This window comes from Agelaius tricolor, unplaced genomic scaffold, assembly GCF_023055355.1.
Source record: "Agelaius tricolor isolate 1412-34295 unplaced genomic scaffold, bAgeTri1.0.p SCAF_15, whole genome shotgun sequence".
NCBI classification, from domain to species: domain Eukaryota; kingdom Metazoa; phylum Chordata; class Aves; order Passeriformes; family Icteridae; genus Agelaius; species Agelaius tricolor.
The window spans coordinates 1,241,350-1,269,022 of NW_027269275.1; the positions used below are offsets into that span (position 1 = coordinate 1,241,350).

The window sequence follows — 27,673 nt, forward strand, 5'->3', positions numbered from 1 at the left end:
GGAGGGAGGGAGGAAGGAAGAAAGGAAGGATACAAACCCAACCACAAAAGGAGGATCCCTGTGGATCCCTGTATTAAGTGTCCTGGAAACCCTGAACTGAGGTTGGGAATCCACTGTATGTGGCACTGTGAACCCTCAGACCTGAGCCAGGTCAGCAGGAAGAATCTCATGGAGCTGAAGGAAATCAAGAATGTGAAAAGGGAATCCATGGTGTGAGGATATTGAAAAATGGGCAGTAGAGACATAGGATAAAAGATCCAGGCACTGAAAAGGTGGGAGATGAAGCAACATTGGGGTGAAAATTTATAAATAAGAATGAATTTTGTATCTGTCTTTCATCTGAGAAAGGGCATATGGAGCAAAGAGGATCCATGTTCTTCTTGCCTCTGGCACTGCTCAGTCTATTTTACATTTCAGCTCTTAGGATGGAGCCCATAAAGAGCTTCCTGCAGGGTCAAACCTTACATGAAACAAAGGCTCTAGGTGCAACACCTCCATGATCTCTGTCTTTACCTGCATTTAACCCTACTAACCATCCTCAAAAGTTCTGATGCCTTCCAAACAAGTATGTGCTGGGATTCCTTTGATATCTGAGAATATACAAAGTTGCTTATCATCCCCATCCCAATGCTGTAACCTGCCCAAAATTCACTGAAAGTATTTCAGAAAAGAGAAACAAGGAACTGGTATTGGTAATGCCCCTGCATGAATCATATATGAAGTGAAGGGTCCTTTTCCCCTCAAATCACAAGAAATTCTTGGGAAATTTCTGGAAGGAGCAGTGATGCACACGCTGTGCTCAGTGCCACAGGGCTGAGCCGAGAGATAATTACCCTGTGAGCACGGAGTCAGAGCGGTGTAAAAAAGGTGCCAAAAATCCCAGAGCTGTCATTAACAGCTGCTGGCTGCCTGTCAGCTGCGAGGGGAGCACAGCCCTGCACTGCTGATGGGCAGATGAGAACACACCTGAACAAGGCAGGATATTTATAAAATCTAATCAGGCAGGGGAAAAATACAGCCATTGCCTCACAAAGACTTGTAGCACTTATTTCAGGTACAAGACATCTCATTTTTCCTCTCGAGCTGGTAGTGTCATATTGCTGATCTTTCACTGATTTAAAACTAAGTTTCCAAAAACCTATTAAATAGGTTTTAATAGGTCTAAGCCCACTGGGTTTTTTTTTTTTTTGGTGGTTTTTTTTTGGTGGTTTTTTTTTTTTTTTGTTTTTTTTTTTGGTATAGTCCCTGGATTGAAACAGGATCAAGGAGAGAAAGAACCATTAGTGGAATATTTTTCTATTTGCACCAGATCTATTTCCTTTGGAAGCTATCAATTCCAATATTTTTAAGAGTTTCAAAGTACCCTATAAATAATGGCACTTAAGACAAGGGGGTTCTACTTTCACTTCTATGTTATCATGTAAATTATCAAAAAAATTGCCTCTATGCACTACTGAATAAAAAAGGAACACCAGGAATTTCTAGACTTCGACTCAGGCAGACAAAGAAGGACATGGAAAAGGTGCAGCTCCTGAAACACCATCACAGGTAAGCAGCAGACAGGTTTGAGTATAGGAAGCTCCAGATGTGCACTAGAAGATGGAAAACCTGAAGTGCCATAAAAATAGAGCTTGAGAAATCAAGGACAGATTCTGGAAGAGGAACATATTTGTAATGTAAAAGCCCTGGATGATACCATTAAAAAAAATCCCATTCCATGTTCCAAAAGAAGAAGAGTACAAATTGAAAAACAACCCCATTGAGTGACCCAAGCCTGCCTAGGTCTTGTCCAAAGCACAACATCAGAGTCAAAGGTGAGGCATCCCCTCGTTCTCCTGCCTGGGTGCCAAACTATGCCCCGGGTTAGAAAGGAGGCACAGTTGGTGTTTTAATTACCCTAATCTAGGCACTTCTCTGATTGGATTAGCTATAGCCTTCTACAAAAATAAAAGTGGTCTGTTTAATTGTACATAACAGCATTTACAATAAATAGCTGCTATTTCAAATGATTCATGTACATTTTGTTTTAGTGGCTGCCCAAGTTCTGTAGCCATTTCAAGAGACAACTTGCTAAACTTGTAAAGCATTTTAACTTTATCTGATTTGGCTTTCATCTCTCACACTGAGTTGTAAAACACATTTTTCTTATTCACTAAGAGTGCCACAGACAGAGATTTGGGCTGGAGCCTGATCTACATGACAGCTGCTGAAGCCACGGACAAGAAAAACTGTATCTGAAATTGCAGGGAGCAGGCTGGGAGCGATAGCACCTGCAGCAGCCAGGAGCTGCTGAGCTGGGTTAAGATATATTGCCCTGACTATTGCATTTTATTCTCATGGCAGTAGCAGGCTGAGTGCACTGTTCAGATTTCAGCAGCTCTGATTCCCCTAGAAAGAGGACAGAGCCAGTTCAGAGGTGCTGCTGCAGACTGAGATTACCCAAGCTGACCTGACTGGTTTAATTCCCTGTCTTAGTACAAATACAGGGCTGCTCCTGGTTCCCCCAGGTTTAATTCCCTGTCTTAATCCAAATGCAGAGCTGCTCCTGGTTCCCCCAGCCTCCAGCTGCAGCTCCATGCAGCCATGCAGAGAGGGCATATCCTTGGATGGGATGAACTGGTATTGCCCCTAATATATGCCCCTTCCTATATTTCAGCGTTTTCCTTGGCCTTTTGGGAACAGCAATTCTCAGCTGGACCGGCTGGCTCCCTGCTGGTGGCCAGCAGGAGCTCTGGGGATATTCTCATTTTTGGGTGTTTTTTCAGCTGGTGCTTAATCACCAGCAAGATGTGCTGATGCTTGAGCAGATTCCAGAACCTGGTGTGGTCCAAGAGAGATTTCAATCTGACAAGAATATTCTGCAAGGCTCCCAGGATCAGCCTGGGGTGCCTGCAGCTGCCCACAATGGGTATGAGGGGGGTGGGGGACACAATTAAAAAAAAACTGTACACATTCCCTCACCCCCACCTCTGAAGCTCATCCAGGAGCACTCTAAGGAAGTGAATCCTGAGCACCCATGGGTTATCTCTGAGAACAGGCTGGGCAAAGAGACACCCAAGACTGACTTGCCCCTTCTATGCGTCTCTCTCTGTAAACCTTGGGAGATCCTCTCAGATTTTTTTCAACAGCATTTAATGGACATGGAGAAATGGTAGGAAAATAAGTAAGCAAGTAAAAAGATGGAAAGTAGGCAAGAGAGGTCTTGCCAGAGGAGCTGGAGAGAAGAGATGGCATTTTCAAAGACTGTACAGCACATACAGCAACTTCTGTGAGAAGCTGGAGAAAAAAGTGACCACTGTTAGGGCTTGAGAGCGTTACAGCTTAATCACCTTAATAGGACCTTTTAGTGGTGAACCCAGTGCAAAATGAGCCTTCCCTTTGCTGGGATTTTCTTCCTCTCAAAGCGAAGTGGCTTTACATTCGTCTTTTGCACCTCTCTTAACCAACTGAGCAACCTCTCTCTAGGCATTATTCTTAAAACTTTGGTAGTGTGAACTCAGAGTGCTCCCTCTCCTTTTCCTGTCTGCAGTTGTTGCATCCACAGCGACAGAACTCTGTTTAAAAGCCTTTTGGCAGACTTTGGGTGCCAACAGCCTTGTCAAAGTTTCACTGCAGTTTCAAGCAGAGATTGAAAGATTCATGATTCAAATGTCAGATTTGTGTCTGCTCCTCTCCTTACATAACTTGCAAACACAAGTCACCATGCATGAACGACACCCACAGCCCCTTTTCTTAGCTAAAATAATACAATGCACTTTGGGAGTTTTAAACTCTTCACCTCAGATGAGGGATTTAAGGATGCGTTTAACAAAATTATCTGTATGAATGTTTCCTAAAAGAACTGAAACACCTGTCCATGTACTCTTAGAAAGAGCATGGCTGTCAACATCTAAAGATGTTCTGCATTTCTGTCAGGAGCTCTGCTTTGATCAAAGGTAGATAAATCTTGTACTACCTGAATTTCTGTTCATGTTAGCACATAGAAGATACTGTTTATACTGTTGGATTGTGAGATAGCTGGATAAAATAGAAATAAACAGAAATTCCTACATTTTAGTCTGACTATCCTCAGGCAGCAAAAGGGAGAATGAAACTGTTCCACATCCAAAACTCACCAACTGAAGATCTAAATGAGAATTCTTATGCTCTGAGATGCTCCATGAAGGGCCTGGGTATCCAAACCAAAGGATGCATTACATTCCTCATTTATATAATATTTTTAGCTCCTACATTTTTTTCTCTATGTACTAAAATATAATAATCTTCTATTAAAAAAATTAAATTGTGCTAAGCACTTCATTTTCATAAAGCAAATGTTGGCCTTGGCAGACAAAAGTCTATGATGGAGGTTTTCATTTGCAGCACCTTAATAGCTTTTTAGTCCCTAACTTAGACCTGAAATTTTCATGGGAAGGAGTCTGTGTAGGAGTTGCCATGAAACAAACATAAAGGCACCTTTCTATTCATCCTCTGAATATTCACCTTCACTCTACAGCAACAATGGGCTTATATCAGCTTTCTCCCTAAATCAGGAAACACAGCCCAGTTTTCAAGGATTTCCCTTAGCCCTTCTCATCTTTCAGTATGATATTTTATCCACTTTTTAATTTTTATAGGGATACTTATCCCCACTAAATATTCCAAGGGACTCAAAGTCTTGTGTAATTGAATTACCAGGTTTATAGAAAATCACTTATAAGCAAAATTGCCAAGGTGGGCGTGGGGAAAGAAGGAACATTTCAGCAAGATGTGGCCCATTATGCAAATTTGTCACCACATGCCATACATAATGAATAAACCTTGTGCTCTTAACACTTTGATTATAGACTATACAGACAATGCAAATTAAAATTCCTGCTGCTCCATAAACGAAATGAGAGGAAATTATGTAAATTCTAACACATTAGATTGATTTGGTTGAAACAAAACCTGATCCACTTGATGTTTTAGGGGAAGAGCCACAATTACAATGATTGAGAAAGTGCAGTGTTAATGAAGTGTGTTATTGCTAATCAATTCCTCCTCCTCTGGTAGTGCCATGACCATGAGCTCTGCCACTGCATCATCCACTGCCCACGGAGCCTCTGAGCCCTGGGACACACACTAGGGCTGCCAGAAACCCCTGCTGGCACCAGGAACTCTGTGACAGACACCCAGGAGGGTGAGTGTTCTCAAACAGGATCATGGAATGGTTTGGGATGGAAAGGATCCTAAAAATCACCCCCTGCCACAAGCAGGGACACCTTCCACAAGATCCGGTTGCTCCAAATCCCATCCAACCTGGCCTGGAAAACTTTATGGCAATCCTGCCTGGCTGTCTTGGATGCTACTGGAAATCCTAACCAAACAACTTCCCCTTGAGTAAAACAACCGTCTTTCTATGGCTGACTTCTCAGAAAATAAGGAATAGGATTTTCACCTGGTAATAAACTGACCATGTTTAGTTCATGGAAATTAAATTAAGTCTTTCAGGCTTAAAAGTTCCCTGTCCAAATTAAAGAAACCGAAAAATGGGACCCAATGGTTTTAAAAGTTTCCAACGAAACATTCTTCCAATAACAGTTGCCTGTGTTCTGTTGTAGGAATTTGGAATGTCACTAGAATGGAGCTCAGTTGATTAAATTCTGTGATCTGCAGGGAACTGATATGCACAGAGCTGTTAGATAGAGCTGTTCTACAGTTAATCAATAGGTGAAGGTTGCACCTTTACACCAAGCAGAGGAACATCTCTCCAAGCATCCTCTCACCATTTTATACAAAATTCTCTGCAGAGCTCCTCACCAGCAAGCTGCAGAATACTGCATTGCTATCTTAATTATTTACTGTGTTGAATGAAATAATTAAACAGCTTATTAATCATACTTTGCATTTTGCAGCCCTTCCTCTAAAATATTTCCATCGCATTTTTAAAGAAAAAAATTTCATTTGCAAAAGGATCTGCATCATTAGAAATTTGCGGCTCTTATCACACAGGTAAATACGAGCAGGTGGAATGAACCACTGTTTTATTTTCTATTTAGACTACTTTTTTATCATTCTCAGAAACATTTGTCACTGCACGTAGTGACTGCAATTTTCCTCTCTCTGCTGATTTGTCTCCCACTAATTTATTTTGGCTCCTGCTGAGCCATGAGGAAGCACAGAGACATCTCGCTGCCTTCAGCAGCAGCTTCACACACAGGACTGGTGCAGGTTGTGAATAAAACGCATCCAAAAGCGCATCCAAAACCAGGGCAGCACAGGCAAGGAGAGAGCCTTTATGCAGAAATGACGTAGCACATAAACACACAACACACACACCGAGGCTGGCACTTACCAGAGGAAATTCTAGTATTTTATGTGTGCTCCATGAACAAGGAAACAACAGGGGTCAGGCCCCAGCTGCGAAAGAAAACGCGGCAGAGCGAGAAAAGAGAGCGTTAAAATGAAAAGAGAAGGGAAAGATACAAAGGAGTTCATCTCTCCCAGAAATAAAGCGACATTTAGTTTTGCGGGCGGAGGATCCATTGTGGGGGCAGCACACGCTCCTCTGCTCGGCGGGGGTTCAGAAATGCCGGCCCATTCCGGCCTCACCGACTGGGAGCGTTCTGGGGTTCAGAAATGCCGGCCCATTCCGGCCTCACCGACTGGGAGCGATCTGGGGTTCAGAAATGCCGGCCCATTCCGGCCTCATCGACTGGGAGCGATCTGGGGTTCAGAAATGCCGGCCCATTCCGGCCTCATCGACTGGGAACGGTCTGGGGTTCAGAAATGCCGGCCCATTCCGGCCTCACCGACTGGGAGCGATCTGGGGTTCAGAAATGCCGGCCCATTCCGGCCTCACCGACTGGGAGCGATCTGGGGTTCAGAAATGCCGGCCCATTCCCGCCTCATCGACTGGGAGCGATCGCTACCGCCGGGAGCGGCTCCGGGAGCCCCGGGCCAGCTCCGCTCCCTCCCGGAATTTATCCCTGAATTTATCCCAGAATTTATCCCGGCATTTATCCTGCTCTTGGCCGGCACGCCGCGGGAGCCGCCGCCCCCGCACGCGGCTGTCCGCGCTAATTGCGATGTGCTAATTAGAATCTCAAAGCGTGACGCGGTCAGAGAGCCACTCAGAGATCGGCACACAGAGACTCGCAACCCAAACTGCGAAACATCGCCCAAAACTGAGGAACGGGGACAACAACAGCAACCAAGCGGCTGTGCGGGAGCGGGAGCTGAGCATTTCTGCGCGGGACAGATGTTTCCTTACATAAAACAGACACAAAGAATCACAGCGGTAAATATCTCACCCCACAGGAATCATCTTAATTTCCAGCTTACAAAGACGTTAGAAAACTGAGTCTCTCCACATTAGCTTTTACTTGAATTCTTTGACTTCCCACTGCTTTGTTTATAGGAACAGGCTCTCTTTGATGTTGGAACATTAGAAGGAGTGCAACAATAAATTTCCCATATTCTAATATCCAGCATCCCGAGCTTGTTCAAGGACCCCTTGATTCATGAAGGCAAATAATTCAATTACCTGAGCTTTGATCAAGGAGTCGCTCAGTCCCTTTTTGATGTCGATGGAGGCTGTTTGCAGCTCCACACGGATAACTGGCCCGCACGGGGTTTAACCCCTTTGGCACCAGCAGCTGACTGCAGCGGTGTTCTGGCACTGCCAAGTGAGCCCCACAGCATCATTTGGCACTGCTGCTCCAGAAGGAGCACAGGAGGCATGGCAGGTCCAGGAGGATCCCTGTACCAGACTGGATGGGATGCTCATCTTTAAACAAGCTGAAATTATTTCCCAGTCAAGTCAACCTGTGTTAAAAGCATTTTTTGGGAGCTGCTCTTTGGATGGAATGGCGCTGAGACATAAAAATGCTGCTGAGAAGCAAAGGGGCTTGCCTTGGTTATACAAGAGATTTCATCACATCCATGCTTCTCAACAATTCCCCCCAAAAGAAATGGGAGTGGGCACAGACTCCTCTAGTCAGGTGAAAGAACACTCCTCAAACAGGAAAATCAAGTAGATCTAAGCCTTCCCTCTCCTCAAATACAGGCACCTGGATGAATTCATCTGTGCCATGACCAAGTCACAGCCCTGGTGGTACTGCCTGCAGAAAAGCAGAAACTAGTCAATGCAGACACTGTGTTCTCAGCTGATTGCCATTCTGAATATGATTACTGAGAGAATTCCTCCACATAAATGAGGAGTTAGGCTCCCCTTCATTCATTCTAAGATTCTTTTGGGACATGAGGAGGTTACTAAAAGGACATAATTAGAAGGCATAATTAATATATAGAAATCTCTCAGTTTCCTACACAGCTCCAACAAAACAGCCATGGATACATCCCTAATTTTAGCAGCAGTTGCATGGATGATGGAAATGACCTCACCAGACTACTGAGATGTGACAAAAACAGTTCTGCAACAGGACTTTTCTGGTCTTTCACGGCAGAAAGGCATCTGTCCTTCACAGCACAGCTGGGGAAAGGATCCCTGTCATGCAGAGTGACATCTCAATTCACAGGATACAGCCTGCAAAAAGCATAACGAGCATGCCTGCCTTTCCCCAGATAAGAGGCAAATTATTTTGGGGCATGAGGATGTAGATGGAAATTCATGTATTTACTTTAGGATGCTTGATAAGTTCTTAAAAAGTTGGGATGTTTTTGATTTATTGGAAAATAAAACTTGGGGCCTCCTGTAAAGCCTGGAGGGGAAATGTGTATAATGAACTAATAAGAATGAGAAAAGGAGTCAATGTACGCACAATTTTATGCATTTTCCATAAAGCCAAAGGAGCTGTACATAGAACTAACATGAGAAATGGGAAACCTTCCTGTTTGAGCCAACACTCCTGGTAACACCAGTGAAAAGCATTAAAGGAGGAGCTGCTGATCTCCAATTCAACAAGCAATTAGCATTCATTAGCTCAGAGTAATAAAATGCCCAAGGCAATTACGGGTTAAATACAGTATGTTTTAAAGAACGTGGAAACAGTTAAAACATAAGCTTTACTCCGGTTTATTTTTAATTATTTCATTTCTAGTAAAAATGGATGTGATTTCCAGATGGGAGATGCCTCTAGGCAAAAACATTCTCCTTCTCTCCTCCAGTAGGCAAAATGACTAAATACCAATGGAAAAGTCTTTTGTAGACACGACTAATTTAATTTACATTATTTTCTTAATAAAGTATCAATGACCTTCTGTAAATTTTGGGCAGAAAAAAGCAAATAGAAATTAAAAGTCCTGAGTTTTGGTAGCTCTCCTATAATGTACAACTTCCAAGAAATGACTTGCTGGTTGCTCATTTCTGAAGGGAAATACCTTAAAGGCTGAGCTGTTCCCCAGACTGCTTGTGGGGATAGTTACAAGCAGGATTTCACAGCTCTGTGATCAAAATACAGAATTGCACCCAGTCCCTCAGTGATGGGGGACACTGCACAGTCTGGTAGGAGCCCTCAGGATGCCTGGAAGGCAGAAATGCACCCTCCCTGACTTGCAGCTCATCCTGAAAACGCCAAGGTCAGGACAACGAGCAACTGCAAATCTTGGTAGATCTGAGAGCTGGCACTTCCTCTGCAGAATTGGTTATTTCAGCCCAACTAATTTCAACTTGATTGGATAATTAAACATGTATTAGTGCAATTTCATCCATTTGATGGAGCATTGAGTGCATTCCTAACACATTCCAAGACCTGGCTGAGCCCCGGGATGCACAACTCCATCTAAACTCAAACAAACTCAGCGTAACCACCAAAACTCCCTGAAATGCCACATCAAGGGTGCTGCTCAGTAATCCCAGGGTCACTGAATAACCCCACGGACTCCAGCAGCACTTCTCTGCTTTAGATCAGGTTCACCAGTCTGAATTTAACCAGGAGGTGCAGACATCAGATAAACAGCTTAAACTCGCCCACTCATAAAAATATTGTTAAAAGGCTGCTAACCACTATAACAAAATTCTGAGCATGTATTAACCAAGGTGGATATTCCCAGTGCCTTCCAAAAGTACAAATCCATACTGAAGGGCACAATAAGGTGGAACTCAATGTCAAGTCCATGCCATGAGGAAAAAAAATCAGCAATTTTACTTTTGACTTTTGATTTTCCTCATGTGTTTTGACTGCTTCTTTAAAGCCCAAGCCAGCAGCCACTTGGTAATTTGTGATGCTCCACAATGACAGCACATCACTGCAGCCTGGAGTGAATCCTCGTGCTACCTTTTCCAAGGAGTTCATCATGTCCTAGTTCCATGTGACAGCTGCATATTGCACTTCTTTGGTGAGGCAGCAGGGCTGGTTCCCACTTCCTCTCTCAGGAGAGTGCTCAGGTATTTCTCAGATCACACTCTTGCCTCTTTTCAATGTGGGGTTTTCTTAGTCATGAAGTAAATAATTATTGAAGTAATTGAATGCACCAAGACTAAATTTTAGCTGCTCCCAGCACTTTGATATCTACTGATAAAAATACACAGACAAATGAGCTTTTGCTGTTGGATCCAAAAAGTGAAATAATGTCAGCAGAAGGTCACTGGACATCAGCTCCAAGCTCGTAGTGAGGAGTGTGATTGCCCTGCAGGCTGGATGTGGAAACCTTGCTCAATTCAGGGAGTAGGAAGAGTCAGAGGAGAGGGCAAATGTTGGATAAGCCTGACCCAAGGAAGCTGAGAAGAATGTCTCCACTTTTGAACACAAATGGAGCTGGCTGAGTCAAGGAGAAATATGAAAATTAAAAAAGAAAGGTCAGAAGAGGCTGCTGTACCTGCTAAAGGTGAGGTTACAGCAGGGCAAAGTTTGCATTGCAAAGTGGGAAAGTCTGGGGGTGAAATGTTCACTGAATATTAGATTTGGAGCTGCACGGGGAGAGCAGAATCTGACAAACAGAGGGGCAAGGAATCTCATCCACACCTCAGCAAGGTGAGTGAACTCCAGCTGAAGGTGCAGGAGCCTGAGAGACCCCAAGCCAAGGCCAGGAGCACAGGCAGGACTCCAAGGGCACAGAGACATCAGCCTCAGCTGCTGTGAGTGGGTCCTTGTGAGCCAGGGCATGCAGGTGCCCCAATTAGCTGTGAATGCTCCAAATCAGCTTTGTGTGTCCCGGCCAGTGGCTGTGACCTGCAGCACTGGGTTGGGAAGCACCGAGTAAGGGATCAGCTAAAACCAGTGTCACTTACAGGGCTGTAGCCAAAGCACCACGGAAAACTAGAGATCTCCAAGAGGATTTGTAACTCAGTACTTGAAACATGAACATAATGAATTTATTACTATAATTTTTTCATATAAATATTACAAAATTCATAATTTTAAGGACAGAAAAAGCAATTATGACCTACAGGCTGTCTGACCTACAGCCACTTGTATTGCTACCTAATCAGCCCTTTTGTATGTAAATGACAAATTGTTTGCATGCAAATGCCACTGCCTGCTCTGTTTTCTTCTTGCTGTAGAAAGAGAAATGCTATGGAAATTGCCACCGTGCTAAAAAGAACTGAAATGCATACTAATCAGCCATATTCTCCCAGCTATACCAGCTATAATTGGAACAGTAACAAATAAAAAGGCAACAATCAGCACTGGACAAAATTTTCTATTTGAATCAGAGCCCCAAGTAAAATTATTCAGCTGCTTTTCAAAATTTTGGAACCTCTTACGTCTGGAGAAATTGGGTTTGAAACTGTGAATGAACAGTGACTTTTCACTAATGTGAAATATCGAAGATCTCTGGAATTTCAATTGCAAGAAAAATATCCTGAAAGGGAATAGGAAGGAGCAATTATCATAAAAAAGTCTGTTCTCTGTGTGCACTGGATAAATGTTGGAGTGATTCTCAGTTCCACCAAGCTGCTGATCCCTGTGGCTCATGCAATATGGAACGGAGGGGTTTGATCAGTGCTGAATTAACCTGGCAGCATTCAGCTGCTCAAATATTGCTCCTTCCTGGAAAACAGCTCACAGCCATTCCTGCCTGAACAGGAAGAGCCCTGAAAGCAAGAAATGCACTAAAACCTTGTCTTGAATGATCTGCCATGAGCTGAGTGATGCTGAGAAATCCTTAACTGCACCAGTGTGTGGTCAGGTCTCTGAAGGGAGCACTGCTCTGAGGAGGGTGAGATTGAATCCAACATTAAAACTGTTTTCTATTCTAATGAGACATTTCTTAATTTCCAAATGCCATTCAAAGTCCTGTATTTGCCTCAGGACTCTCTTTATCAAATTAAACTGTGTCAAAAAATTAGGGATAAACTTTTTGAATAGCATTTTCCTTGAGCAATATGAAGGTTGCAATTTTTACCTGTTGCTTCCATCAAAGTTTTCCTCTATAAATGGTTCAAATGCCAGCCAACTTTGCACACACTCTATTTCTTTTGTTTTCCTACCAAACCAAACAAAAAAACCCACCAAAACCAAAAACCAATAAACCTTAGTTTATAAAAGATGAAAGGAGTAACAAGAGTTATTCACTCAGCAGCCAAGATCAGTGAGATAATTACTTTAAATCAAGAAGGGGCAGACCATTTAAATTTATTACTTAATGCTGACACATGCATGTATTAATAAAACAGTTAGCATTAATGGAAATAGGGTTTAGTCTCCTGATTCCAATAGAGCCATCATTTCTGCTTTCCACTGAACTAATGACTTAGCCTTGGCAGAATGATATGTATGCATGTATTTAACTATTTAACTTAACCACTGAGACCAATTAATGTGTTTCTGAAGTTTGATTTTATTTAAAAGTATATATCAGCAACCTCACTGGGATCAAAATTATGTTGAACCAGAGTTTATATGGCAGCAGTTTAACCTTAAGCGTGACTCTCTCCCTTGGAATATCTCTTGTAAAAGGAGGAGCACTAAGATGTGGGGCAGAAGCAGCAGCCCTTCAATGGGATTTGGCTTCCCAGGCTAGCACAGACTGTGATTAGGGGCTCACGTGGGAGGGAGCAGGCTGTGAGAGGGCACAGCACTGATTTACTGCTCCTCTGGGTTTGGAGGACAGGATCCAGGGACAAACCTGACCCAGCCAGGCTGAGCCAAGCTGAGCTTGCTCATAGGGCACAAAAACCTGCACCAGGTGCACCATACAAAGACAGGGGAGTTAAACGCTCAGTGCTCTGCAGCTCCCAAACACAAAAACTCTGTTTTCAAGGGTTTTTGAATAAAATTCCTCCTGCTCATCTCTTCAATATTTCCCAGCATGGGCTGGTGTCCTCACAGTATCACCCAGGGCTCAGGGCGACAGTGTCAGGCTGCACCAACACCATTGAATCAAACCTTAATTGCAATTACCAATTACTGTCTAAGACAGGCATTTCCTACAGCTGATATTCATATATCAAAGTCCTGTCCATTTTGTCTGCATTATCATGCTCCATAATTTCTGTTAGTGTATCTATAATGTGGCTATAGTCTACCTGTTGATGAACAATTACACATCATTATAATAATGAATTGTATTTGGAAACCTCTTGCTGCACTGCTCACCAATCACTCTGGAAAATCATGGCTCCTGTTTTACATTCGGTAACTTGGTCCTTTTCTTTTAATCCATTTACATTGATTTCTACTACTCCAACTCTGCCTGCCATTGCATTCCAATTAAGAATTCTGATGAACTCTTGCTGATTCAGAAGGGAGAGGGCTCTCACTCATTGCCAAACTTTGGAGGGAAAAAACAACCAACCACACACACAAAACCTCCTTAGAATTCGCTTAAGCCAGCACTTCAAAACCGAGGAGCTCAGTTATGGCTGGTGGAGCCAGCAGAGCTCGGTGGGACGGGGATGCCTGGGAGGCACCGCCGCACCCCAGCCGTGAGGGAAGAGCCCGAATGTCACCGTGGCCCGGGCTCTGCTCAGCGGCACGGCTGAGCTCCACACGCCCGCCTGAATTCCTGCTGGCCAGGGAGGCACCGCTGCTGTCCCTGTCCCTGCTGCTGTCCCTGTCCCTGCTGCTGCTGTCCCTGCTGCTGCTGTCCCTGCTGCTGTCCCTGCTGCTGCTGTTCCTGTCCCTGCTGCTGTCCCTGTCCCTGCTGCTGCTGTTTCTGTCCCTGCTGCTGCTGTCCCTGCTGCTGCTGTCCCTGTCCCTGCTGCTGCTGTCCCTGTCCCTGCTGCTGTCCCTGTCCCTGCTGCTGCTGCTGTCCCCACTGCTGCTGCTGCTGTCCCTGCTGCTGTCCCTGCTGCTGCTGTCCCTGTCCCTGCTGCTGCTGCTGTCCCTGCTGCTGTCCCCACTGCTGCTGCTGCTGTCCCTGCTGCTGTCCCTGTCCCTGCTGCTGTCCCTGTCCTTGCTGCTGTCCCTGCTGCTGCTGTCCCTGTCCCCACTGCTGTCCCTGCTGCTGTCCCTGTTACTGTCCCCGCTGCTGCTGTCCCTGTCCCTGCTGCTGTCCCCACTGCTGCTGCTGCTGTCCCGGCTGCTGTCCCTGTTACTGTCCCCGCTGCTGCTGTCCCTGTCCCTGCTCCTGTCCCTATCCCCGTTGCTGTGCCTGCTGCTGTCCCTGTCCCCTCTGCTGTCCCTGCTCCTGTCCCTGTCCCCGCTGCTGCTGTCCCTGCCGTGCGGGATGTTCCCGGGAGGGCCTTGAGCAGCACTGGCAGCTGAAGTTTCCCTGCCAGCCTGAGCACAAGGAGCAGCTGAAGGGCTGTTCCCGGCCCTGCAGCACAGAGGACGGGCACTGAGAGGGCTCCTGACAGGAAATGTGCCCTCCTGTGCAGGAGCCACTGATGCTCTCACCAAGGGTTGTTTCTCCAAGATAATTCTTAATTAATAGTCTCTCTCAGGCCACTGACAGAAAGCTGTACAGCTATCATGGCACTGCCTGGCTTTGTTGTAGGCAAGAATTTGGATTAGGTGCATTAATGAACTTCTCTGGCTGCATCTAGTGGATGTCCTGCGATTTTGTAGAGTTCTGTACGGGTATTTATGGTATATCCTTCTTCCACAAAGCAATGTAGTTGGTCTGAGTCAAATCAAAGGTCCAGTTTGTAGGAACAACCCAAAGGGGACGTTTAGAAGAGCATCAGAAGAAGGCAGCTGGAATAAGCCTCTTTCCATGCCTGCAACCATTCCAAATCTATATGATAATGTATGTCCCTGCTGGTTAACATCCAGCATGGATGGGTTTTGGAGCAGCCTGGGACAGTGTAAGGTGTCCCTCCCTATGGCAGGGGGTAGAAGGAAATGAGCTTTAATGACCCTTTCAACCCAAACCATTCTGTGATTCTGTGGGTAGTAACATCTGGGTGCTGGAGGATATATGGAAATGATTTGGACCAATTTGCTTTTCTCAGGCCTTCAGCTGTAAGCTCCACTGACCTGGATGTGAATGATAAAACTAGTCCAATTTGGCTTAATATGTCTTTTTTTTTATTATTATTTTTTCTCCTATCAAGGATTTCTTTATAAGATCTCTCAAACCTGATAACATCTCTAAAAGAAATACATCTTGTTTTGCTGTACCATTTTTTCCACTTTTGAACTCTTGACATGGTATGAACCGACCCTGCCTTTGAAAAGGGACGAGAGAGCAGCAAAAACCCTCCCGAGAGGGGCCCGCGCTCGTATTCCACGTCCCGCCTCCAGCTGTAGAGTCAGCTTGTCTGCCGACAAGCGGCACTTCCAGCATCCCAAAACTCCTCCGCCAGAGCCAAGACGGGGCCGCGCGGCCGCAGCTGAGGCGGTCAGCGGCTGGAGAGCTGTGAAAGCCCGGGGAGCGCGGCCATGACCCCGCGGGACGCTCCCGGTGCGGGAACAGAACCGGGAACAGCCCCGGGCACACGCAGAGGGTCCATCCCCGCATCCCGCGGGACGCTCCCGGTGCGGGAACAGAACCGGGAACACACGGAGGGTCCGGCCCCGCATCCCGCAGGACATTCCCGGTGCGGGAACAGAACCGGGAACACACGGAGGGTCCGGCCCCGCATCCCGCAGGACATTCCCGGTGCGGGAACAGAACCGGGAACAGAACCGGGAACAGAACCGGGAACACGCGGAGGGTCCGGCCCCGCATCTCGCGGGACATTCCCGGTGCGGGAACAGAACCGGGAACACGCGGAGAGTCCGGCCCCGCATCTCGCGGGACATTCCCGGTGCGGGAACAGAACCGGGAACACGCGGAGAGTCCGGCCCCGCATCCCGCGGGACATCCCCGGTGCGGGAGCAGCCCCGGGCACACGCGGAGGGTCCATCCCCGCATCCCGCGGGACATTCCTGGTGCGGGAACAGAACCGGGAACAGAACCGGGAACACGCGGAGGGTCCGGCCCCGCATCCCGCGGGATATTCCCGGTGCGGGAGCAGAACCGGGAACAGAACCGGGAACAGCCCCGGGAACAGAACCGGGAACAGAACCGGGAACACACGGAGGGTCCGGCCCCGCATCCCGCGGGACATTCCCGGTGCGGGAGCAGAAGCAGGCACAGCCCCGGGCACACACGGAGGGTCCATCCCCGCATCCCGCGGGACATTCCCGGTGCGGGAGCAGCCCCGGGCACACGCGGAGGGTCCGGCCCCGCATCCCGCGGGACATTCCCGGTGCGGGAGCAGCCCCGGGCACACGCGGAGGGTCCATCCCGGCTCGGAGCGGCTCGGAAGGCGCAGCACTGCCCCCTGGCGCCCGCCCGCGGAGCGGCCGGAGCGATCCGAGCCCTCCCTGCGCGGGGATCGCGGACCCCTCACGGTCGGAGTCCTCAGCGTCAAAACCCGACACGTAGGGGCCGCCACATTTGCTCCTAAAATACTATAAAAGGGTTTTACTCGATGTCCAGCATGTATCAAAGCAGAGGGGTACAGTGCTCCTCGACGGGTAAGAGATAACGTACAGAGATGTACAGAGATACAGATGGCATAAAATGACCATAAAGTCCTCTTAGTTCACCCAGACAAAGCCCCCGACCCAATCTCCATTTAAATCAATGGCCACCATGTCATTTCTGTCCCCTGGCCTTGGATTGGTCCCAACAAAGAAACAATGAAAGCTGAAGTGCTATTAAAAACATTAAAATGGTTATAGCATAGGAAATTGTACAGAGATTTTAGCTTAAAATGCTGGTAGAAAAACTCAGACGCACACACAAAGTCCAGGAAGTATGTTGCTAAACTGTTTCAAATTAATTGATTCCAGATGAGACGTCTGCTTCTCACACACTGAAGATATTTTGCTAAACATCCAGCTCACAAAATGGCTTCAAAATTCAGTTAGGGGGTTCACCAAAAAGAAGATATGCCAATTTTAGGTGTGAGATTATCTGAAATTTCTTTGATGTCTGAGATACAAATAGCTTCTATTATGGAATTCTCATCACTCAAAGATTTGTTTGTCAAGTTATGCTGTTATGTTAGGGCAGTTGCAGAAAATAAGAATGCTAGTCTCAGTCTACTGTAACTCTGAACTTCACATATGTTTCTTACACTAAATTAAATATGTCAGATGTTGTCAGAATTGCATATTAATTGAAGCTGAAATCACATTATACACTTTAAATCATTTTATCAGATAAATCACAGAAATCACTCCAATCTTTGCATTTTCTCCATATTTTTATGCAGAAGAAAGATTAATTTAGCTGCCCTATCTCTCAATCAACCATTTCTATACATATTTTCCTCTGAAACTGCTGCTGATAAATTGCAATGACTTATCCCCTGGCATGCCCTATCGTAGCAGCATTTCTGCTAATGAAGTAATCTAGTTCCTACTGATTTCTTTGGACAGGCAACACTTACAATTGTAGTAAAGTTAAAGCTGATGTGGAGAAACCTATAAATAGCATTGTCTGTCCATGCTCATTCTCTGATGTGCAAGGCTGAGGTGAAAAAAAAAATCCTATTTCAGGGCCTAAGAACAAGAGCATGCCAAAGAAAGATGTCCTTTAGGTAAAATTTTCCTAAAGGATTTCCAATTCCTTTACTGAATATCTTGTTCTTAGTCCTGTAACTTTATTTTGTTCGTCTGCAAGAGGCAGGAGAACTGCTTTTGAATTGCAGCCAGGAACTTCTGTTTTCTAGAGCGCAGACTTTTCTAGACTCAGAAACCTGCTCCAAGAACGCCTGGTGTGTTGAGGCACGAAGCTCAGACCAGACCTCCTGCTCCCCATTTCCCCTGCTCTCCCTGCCCCTCTCCTGGCCACGGGAACCGTGCAGCCCTGCCAGGGATCTGCTGCTCCCGAGCAAACATCTGCAGTTCCCCTGCCATGGACTCACACATCTCTGTCTATAAAGCCAGCCCAAGGACCGAGCACAAGCATCGATTTGTGTTCCAAACCTCGGCGGACAGACCTGGCTGAGGCTGATGTCACGTTAATTATTGCAGGACTCCTGCACTGAAAGGCAATTTATTCATTGGGATTCCTTAGCCAGCGTGGAAAAGGAGAACAAAGTATTTACCTAGAGAACCACACAGACTTTGGAAACACCGAGGCAGACGGAAGAGCAAGGGGGGGAAGGAGACGGACATGCAGCAGCGCCTGAATGCGTGCTTCCCTGCCCCTGAGCCCGCACTGCCTCTCTTATTCAACAGTTCCATTATTAAATAATTCAAAACATTGAATTTCTTCATAGAGAGGCACGGAGTCTGTGAAAACCTTATCGTATCACCATCACAAATCAACAGGAAGAAAGTCTTTCCTAGAGACTTGCTAGTAATTGGAACGTGAAAAAGAAGTGAGCATTCTCCTCATAAAGGGCCAATTTCTGAATTAGTGACCTCATTTGCTAAAGAGGTTCCTTTGTCACAGATATCTGGGTAGGTAAATACTGTGTTACACAGCCACTCTGTAGCAGCGGTACAAAGAAGCTCTCCCAGCATATACTGGTTCTCTCCTCACCAAATGAATATTTAAAAAGTAGACAATAAAGGGGGACTTCTATAGGAGGTGAAGGCACTTGTATCATGATGTCAGACTGCTATATGTGCTCCCGAAGGGCTGCACAGGAAGCACTTTTATTCTGAACTTAATGGTATTTATGGGGACCCGCAGCCTGATCTATTTTACCTTCCTTGGGGATGTGCTTATGCATGCATCACCCAGGAGTCTAATGCTTTTTGGACTAGCCCGTGTTAGAGACAGATACCATTTTGGTACCTTGTGAATAGTAATGCATTTGAAAGCCAGCAAAATAATTCAATAAATAAATAAAGGGGGGGGGGGGAGGAGAGAAAGGGTATAAATCAAAGTCTTTGCCTTTTTCATTCTGGCTAGAATATCCTTCATTTTATGCACTCCTAATTCCTGCATATCCATTTCGTGCCTGGGAGCTACGGCGCAAGTAAAAAAATTTCAGTTCGGGGCTTTCGGCATCTGCTTCTCCGGAGGAACATTTTAAAACGTCCAAACGCTCTCCCTCCCCCTCCCCGCCCCCGAGCAAGAACTGAAGGGAGGAAAAAAAAAAAGAAATAAAGCAGCGTCTGCCAGAGCGTTTTCCTTCTCCCTCCGGAGAGCCGAGCGCGCCCCGGGGCCCCGCGGCCGCCGCAGCGCCCGCACCGCGCCCGGCCCCGCTCGGCTCCGCACACCTGCCCGGCGCCGCCAACTTCGGGGGCCCGGAGCATCCATCCCCCCGTTCCGTTCCGTTCCGTTCCTTTCCGAGCTGCCCACACGCTCAGCCCCGCCGCTTCCCTGCCCTTCCCCGCGCGGTGCCTTCCCCGGCGGGGCTGCCCCGCTCCCCGCTCTGCCCCCGCCGCTCCCCCGCTCACCTGCGGGGCTGGCCGCGTCCCTCGGCCGCCTGCGGAGCGGGGACACCGGGCAAGTCCCATTCACAAGTGGCCGCGGAGCGAGCTCGGCAGCATCTTCAGCCTATTACACTCCAGCGGCAGCGGCTGCTGAATGAGGCTCCGAGCTAGTGGCAGGAATTAGAAAGAGGGAGGGAGGGGAAAGGGGAGAGGGAGGGAGAGGGAGCAAGGGGAGTGAAGCAAGATTAGAGGAAGGGAAAAGCTGGAGGCTGTTGCTTCGTCTCGATTTTCCTGTCCCTTCCCCCAGCCCAGGGGGAGCGCAGCCCCCGGCCCTGCCCTCCCGCAGGGCCCCGCTCCGCTGCTGCCCGCGGGGACCGGCGGGGGCTGGAGGCGCCGAGCAGCGGGGAAGGAGCCCAGGGCAGCCCGTCCCTGCCCCCGAGGGTGTCCCCTCCCCACGGGCCGTTCCGCACCCTCTCGGTCACGCGGGCACCCACGGGCAGGGCTGCGGGGGGCCGGGGACCCCCGCCCATGCCGCGGCTGCTGCCCTGTCCCTGTGTCCCCTCGCTGTCGCCTCTCTGCGCGCTGCCCAGGGCCACCCCCGGCCGCCGGAGCTCCGCGTGTGGGGACGCGGACACGGGGCTCGGGTGGGCAGGGACAGCGCCAGCATTTTATACTCAATCCAGTCATGTTTCCTGTCAGGAGAAGACATTTGTCCAGGAATAAAAAAAAGACCAAAAAAAAAAAAAAAGACAAAAAAAAAGTTCCTCAAGCATTTCTGCATGTGGAAAAATCTTGGTCTCCTACAGCTCACAGCCAGAGGCTGAGGCCAAGCCTGGATCTGGAGGGGGGACCCTTCTCAACCAGGCCTGCCCCATGGCTGCCCCTCTCCCACTCCCCGTTCTCCTCACCTGCAGTGATTCCCGGGTGTGGCTGAGCTCGCAGGGAGCAGCACCCCGAGCCCGTGCACCCATCCACACCCACAGGCAGCTCACAGCCCTCCCCCCACGCCCACACTGGCACAGGTGAGCTTGCAAATCCCCTCTGATCCACGAGCATCCAGCGTGCCCCACCCGTGCCAGCCTGTGAGCACAGCCCGTGCCACCCATGCGGCTGTGGAGCAGGGCAAGGAAGGATGCAACACGTGGCTCCTCCAGGATGAGAGCTGCATTCACTGCTGGAATAAACCTGGTACCTCTTTGTGAAGACATTCTGCCCATCCTCAGGCAGCCCATCCCTCTCTTCGTTCCCCAAGGCAGCAGTGGTTCTGCTCTGGCACAGCACCACCCGGCCATGGAGAACAAGGCTTTTATATTCTGTGGTTAATTAGCTCTGCCAATAACTCCAGGCAAAAGGGGGAAAAAAAATTGGCAGAAAAGCTGCCACTGTACAAACAAAGAATTTGAAAGGAGGAAAGCTGATAAACAATGCATCCTTAGGAGGCTGAGGGACACTGAACGTAGCACAGTGGAACACTAAGTCATAAAATTGTTTAGGTTGGAAAAGCCCTGTAAGATCATCAAGTCCAACTGCTCTCCCACCACTGCCAAATCTACCACTAAACCCTGTCCCCAAGTGCCACATCTGCAAGTCTTTGAGTCACCACTTCCCTGGACAAACCTTTCAGTGAAGAAATTTTCTCTAATAGCCGATCTAAACCTCCCTTGGTGCAGCCTGAGGCCATTTTCCCTTGTCCCATTTCTTGTTACTTGAAAGGCCACGGCCTCCTGTCAGGGAATTGTAGAGAGCTCTAAGGAGAGGAAGCCTCCTTTTCTCCAGGGTAAATAACCCCAACCCAGCCCATGGAAGCCTGGGGCAAGCAGCAAGAGCCTTCTGGCTGCAGAGCAGGGATTGGAGAATTAAGGACACAAAGTGCTTCAGAGCATGGTTGAGAGTTGCCATTTGAGCTCAGAAAGGCCCAGGGACAGGCCTGGGTGTGCATGAGCATGGAGGATGAGGCTGGAGCACGGACACAGCCCCAGGGGCCATGAGGGTGAGAAACAAGGGCCCCGGTTGGGACAGCCCTGAGCAAACACAGAAACACCCCAGGGATTGAGCTGAAAGCACGAGGTAACAGCACAGCAGAGTGAATAGTACTGAAGGTCTAAGGGCTTTATTTTTGTAGGAATAGGGCTATGGGACTAAGATAACACATTCTAAGACTGGGTTTTGAGAGAGAATTCAAGGAGCAATAAAAGGCCATCAAGAAATGAAACATGCAAAGGATTGTTTGAGAATGTCTTTAGGGAGATGTGGATGAGGAAGGAGGGTGGTGCGCATTAATTTGACAACAGTCTTGTCAAGAAATTGGTTTTGGACAGAAAATACAAGTATGTCCCCAAATTGATTTTATAGACCCAGTCCAAACATGTTGCCTTCAATGGACACCAGTCAATCTCCTGGTGATGGTAAAGAATTACCATTTGGTTTTGTCATGGGCACAGGGCAGTCCAAGTGAGCTCTTCCATAACTGACACCAAGCTGAGACCTGAGAGCTGGCGGAGGAGCTTTTCCCTTTTCCCCTTCTCTTGCTGATTCCAGCACATGGCAGAGGGGATGACTTCTGTAATTCCCTTTTTTAAACTGCTGAGATCAGATTTTTTGAATATAAAGGAAATGTGAAAGCAATTTCAATCTAATTAAGCATATACAATAGGTACCCATAATATTCTCTAGTCAAAGAGCATATTGATCTATAATGAAAGGTTTCATTAATTCCATTCAAGGACGCACGTTAACAAATGAGTGCAGTAACATCTGATCTGGAGAGAGCCTCGTATCTTCCCTTCCTTCTGCATTGAAGTCTCAGCATAAACTAATCAGATTCTACTATTATTTTTCTCATTTGTTCATCTTCCCATAGGATCTATGGATGGATGGTCCTTATCTGCAAACAAAATTGAAGGAAAACTCCTGCTGGAATCTGTATTTGTACCTCTGGCTAAGTCCCAAGGCTGATTACCTGAATAACCACTGTGGAATTAATTTCACCTATCTTAAACCATTTTAAAATTGAATCTCTAAGAGGCTGTCTGTAGAAAAAGTCCAGTCAATGTCAATAAACAGTCCCTCGGACTGGGACAGGCCTTTAGCTGGATATGCCTCTCTGTATCCCAAAGACAACCTCCTCACTAAAATCCTACCTACAGCCATCTGCCAGCTGGAGGAGAAGAGGCAGGACCTGTTTTTTCTGTTGGGCACAAAAAAGAAGAAGTGCACAAACCGAAATCATCCCATGATGCTGATAAATGGCGACATTTGGAATATTCCCTTCAGCCACTGCAGTTCCCATTCCAGCAGCTCCAAACCACCATGCCATGCCATCTTTCCAGGAGAGCATTGCACAGGGAATGACAGCAGCTCACACAAAGGAGGCGTGGGCAGGGAGGAACGGCAGCCTGGAGTGGCTGCAGAGCTTTCCTACGGATTTCTGCCAGTGTTTGTGAGTTCACAGCCTGCCCAGGCCACACCTTGATATTCCCAGCACACATGGAGACAGGGAAAAGTGGATTTGCCACTCCCCATTTCTGCCTTTTGTGACTCCCCACCTTCATAGCCCTGGGCCGGTGGTTCCTCTATGAATGGCACATTGAACCAAGCTAAACTCAGTGTCACATTCACTGCTGGGAAATCTTTCTAAATATAATTGTCAGCTGTCTTCACAAAATGTTAGATGCACCCCCAAAAACCAGGCTGAGCTCTCCTGCTGCCAAGGAAGGCATGGGGAGCAGCAGGGGAGCACACTGAGCCCTGCAGTTAGCATTTCCAGCTGCTTGAAACCTGGAGTCAGAATAAAATCAGTGTCAGACATAAATAAAGGAAGTTTATACATATTTTAAACAGTATTGTTTTTGCATATCCATATATTTAGGTTAAGAACATCTGTGATAACAAATCTGTGAAACCAAAAAAAAAAAAAAAGGTTTCTTTTCTACTGTGGGTTTACAGAATCTGAAGGGTTTTTTTAAAATTATGCTTATTGCTGGGTAAATTAACCCATTTTTTGTTTGAAGATAAGCTGGCTGCTTTGTTTTCTAAGCATTTAAAGGGATACATGCACTTCTGCTAATAGAATTTTTGTTCGAGGAAACTGTAAGTTTATAAATAAGGGTAAGAAAGCTGCAAGTTTAAGTTGGACATTTGCTTTGGGGTGCATGGAAAAGCTTGAACTGTGAACTTCAGGAACTGAACTGCAAAAAGCCTTTAGCAACTCAAAAGAATTTATCAGTACCCCATTTACTCAGCAGCATGAGCACATTTACACAGGGAATAGGAAAGGAGAAACGTTTTCCATCTCTTTGACCCTGTTTTCTGCAGCCCCCCTAGGCCTGTTTGGCTTTGCCAACACACGTTCTTCTCTCTCAGCTCCCTTTAACAGACCTGTAATTTCCTTCACTTTTCTTCTCACCTGGAAAATATTAGAGATTTAAGAGGCACATGAGTAGCATATTGCTATCTGCAGGAGCTGGGAGCACAGGAAGGAGCAGGAAAAGCAGAGGTCTATAGGAAAGGATATTCCACAAAACCAGAACAAAGTTTTTGTTCAAAGTGTCCTTCAATTTCAGTGTCATTTTGCTAATGAATCAAAGCACAATTTAAATCCTATGTGGAAACATGAAAGGTGACCAGGATTGAAGGAGAGAAAAAAACCTTGTTCTTAATAATGCCAAAAAAGGGAAAACTAATTAAAGTCACAAAGCCAGCCCAGTGAGAAGACAAGTGTGTAAAAAGAGTATAACTAACAAAAGTGTTTTCCTTGTGGTGAGGAAGCAAGGCTTTTACACCATAAATAATAAACTGCTCAAAGCAGCTGCTACCTAAAGCCATTTCTTCCAATAACAAATGTCTTCCTTGTTTACTTGAAAAAGGTTAAAACAAAGGCAAAACCATTGAGGTTAAAACAAATGTACACAAAACAACTGATACAGAATCTCCACAAAGTTAGCAATGCAAACATTTTTCGGGGGTTAAACTTGAAGCACTGAAACCTGTAGGGAAAAGGAAATTTTGAAGTGGGAAGAGGATCACAGTAAAAACAAACTGAACGATGGAAATAGTACAATCATAGAGAGAGGATTTGGGGGCGGTTTTAAATTTCAGACGTGCACATGGAGCATTTTGCAAGGCCGCAGGCTACACTGATAAACCGTCAGCTGGAAACACCTATCCCAAGTGGAACAGCTCTTCATGGAGATGGAAACCCCTCCTGTCAGCCAAACCCAGGCATCCAGGCTCAGGCCACAGGACCAGCACCTTCCTGCCCACAGAAGACAGCAGAATGGAGTCCAGTTTCATTTAGGCTGCAGTAGAAAACAGCTCATTTTTCTCCAGTGTTCAGAGACCTTATAAAGCTGGGTCTGTTTGTGTTAAGGCTTTAGTGGGAGAGTTCCCCTCATGCCTTTGTTTTATAAAATCTGAGGATGTTTGGCAATGCATGGACACTGAAACATTGCTGTCACTGAGCTTTGAGATCATCTTACCCTCATAAAATCCTCTGAATCTTTTGACCCTATTTTATGCAGTTTTATGATGTGGTATGTGACTGTTGTGAATGCAGCAGCATTCTGGCCATCATCCCATTTCCTCAGCTCTGCTGAGAGGCAGTGAAGGCCAGGCAGGACTGGGCTGGTCAGCTTTTTTGTCCTGAGGATCTCTCAAGCCTGGAGGTTTCAGAAGCACTGGGACACTTTTGGTTGCCTTGAGTTACACACTTGGCCCACGAAGGGATCAAGCCCCAGCTGGGTGATTTTGACCACACTGAAGTAGATTATCACAGAGAACATTATTTGTAAGGGCAGTAATTCAAAAATGCTCTATACTAAAGGGTCTGCTGACCAGTGTAGATTCACAACTGTGAACTATTTATAGCTTCAACCCAGTATCCAAAAATTACAGCACAAAGAATCCAAGGGGAAAAAAGGCTTGCATGGGTGAGTCAGACCGACCTCATAAACTTTTTAACCTATAAATGTCTTCTGCTAATAAGTTCTTTAGAAACACAGATACTAAAATTAAATTTCTCATTTAGAGAAGGCATTATTTAGTGAGGAACTTGAGGCTCATTTATTTCTGACGCTGTGCATTAAAAGAAAGAAATGCATTTTTTAATGTGTATGAACACACAATATGGGACAGGCTGGGAAAGAGAGGCTGGGGAGAAGCCATGAGAAGGGACCTGGGGGTCCTGGTGGATGGCCAGGTGGATCTGAGTCAGCAATGGAGGGACAAATGATCCTTGTGAGTCCCTTCCAACCCAGGATATTCCAAAATTCCATGGTTCTGTGATTCCAACCATGTGTAAGGCACTGCCTGCACAGGCTGCCAAGCAGGATAACACCTCTGAATATATTCCTCTAATGTAGTCAACTGATAGCTTATTAATTTATCTTGTTAGGAAACAAGTCTAAAAAAAATCACTGCATCTTCCTAGAGAGCATGCACAGCTTGTACACACATCTGACAGTAAGACATAGCACAGCTAAATAGCTGCTAATAATCATGTCTTTTCATTCCAGGTCTGAATGTCAGTTATTTGGTGCAGGATGTGCTGTACAATTAATGATTGACTATTTCTTCCAAAATCTAAGAAAAAATAGATAATCTTCACAATGTTTTTTGGGTTTTTTTGGTCCATTTTCTTGTTTTGTCTGGAGAAATCACGTTCGATTTGTTAGCATGTACTTCTGCTGGGAATATTGTTTCTGTGTGTATTGGGCACACCAACCATCAGTTTGTGAACAGCCCTGGCTGTGCTCAGAAAGATTTAAAGGAGAGTGCTGTCCCTGTAATCTCCCTGCTCAGCCCCCTGTGCTGAGGGACACCAGGCAGTCATGCTTATCTAGCACAAAGATCTTTCTTCATTGAATGCCCACAGCTTGAGATAGTCAATCTCGCCCAGCGAGGCATCGAGTATTTCAGATTGTTCCTGGTGATTTCTGTCCATGTCCCCTCACTATTCCAGGCACCAGGAGCTGGGAGCTACTTATCTCTCCACACAAGGCCATAATCAAAGGCATTTTCACATCTGTATATGAACAGCCATGATCCAAGAGACCAACCACTCTTGAGTTCAGTAAACAGCTATAAATTGTGCATAGACTAGCAAAATAATGGCAAAATTATAAAGTTTTATCCATAAATCACGTGCTGTCACTGCTTTCACATCTATCTGCTATTGGAAAAAACATGGTCGCTTTAATGGAGTAAAAAAGTTATAAAAAGAAATATGTTCACTTCACTATTTAAAGTCCCCAAGATTATAATTCTTTATTATTGATTTTATCAGGAGATAAAAATATAACAGACTTTGGAGTTTGTCAGATGAGTCACAACTGAAAACATCAGATGATTCACACAATAATCAATCATAAAACAAGAAAACAATCTCGGTTATTAAACTTGTTAAAAAAAAAATGAAATGGCACCTCTTTACTATAAATCTGCCACAGGGTTTAAAATCTCATTGATCACACAGTGCAATCTTTTTAAAATCCTGTGTATAATATGGTATCATTTTGCTTGAGCCCAGATAATTATTTGAAGAGTCTGCTGGGTTTTTTTTCTATTTTCCAATAATATAAATGAAATATTGAATACCATTTTTAGTTTCATGTACAAGCAAGTCAGGGGTCATAAATCCCACTCAGAGAAGAGATGATTGAGCCTGAAAATAACAGACAGGAAGCTCAGCCATCTATTTGCCTTTAATTCTCACCCAGATAGATATCCAACAAGCTTCTGTGGAAAAACATGGTGTCCTTTGGGCATCTATAAGAAATCATGAGAATGCCTTTCTGTTGCTTGTCCTTTGCTGATTTTGGTTATTTTTTCCTTATAGGTGGTGATGTTTTTTAGGTTTTAAGAAAAAAAACCAAAAAAACCAACCTACAAATCTTCTGTCAATTCCACAGTGGAGATGTGTTGCTGTTTGCTTTCCATTTTTCAAAATCAGGAGGTAGATTAACACAGATGCTTAATGCATCAAACAATGTCAGGGTTTTTTCCAAGCGAAATATTATGGGTGCTAAGAAATCGTGAAA

The 27,673-nt window shown here is 46.0% G+C and overlaps 1 protein-coding gene across 2 annotated transcripts in view; it reads right to left on the minus strand.

Annotated features, from left to right (window-relative positions):
• CDH11 (cadherin 11) overlaps window positions 1-20,541 on the minus strand; it is an 83,829-nt gene extending 63,288 nt beyond the window's left edge. Inside the window, exons 1-2 of one of the 2 annotated variants that reach the window (XM_071440184.1) lie at window positions 20,108-20,541; window positions 19,662-19,804 (exon numbers count right to left, since the gene is read on the minus strand). The gene's annotated coding sequence lies outside the window, so the exon portion shown is untranslated. Of the gene's footprint in view, window positions 1-6,316; window positions 6,943-19,661; window positions 19,805-20,107 lie in introns of those variants that run through there. The other variant, XM_071440185.1, reaches the window with a different exon arrangement.
• Between the last annotated feature and the right edge of the window lie 7,132 nt (window positions 20,542-27,673).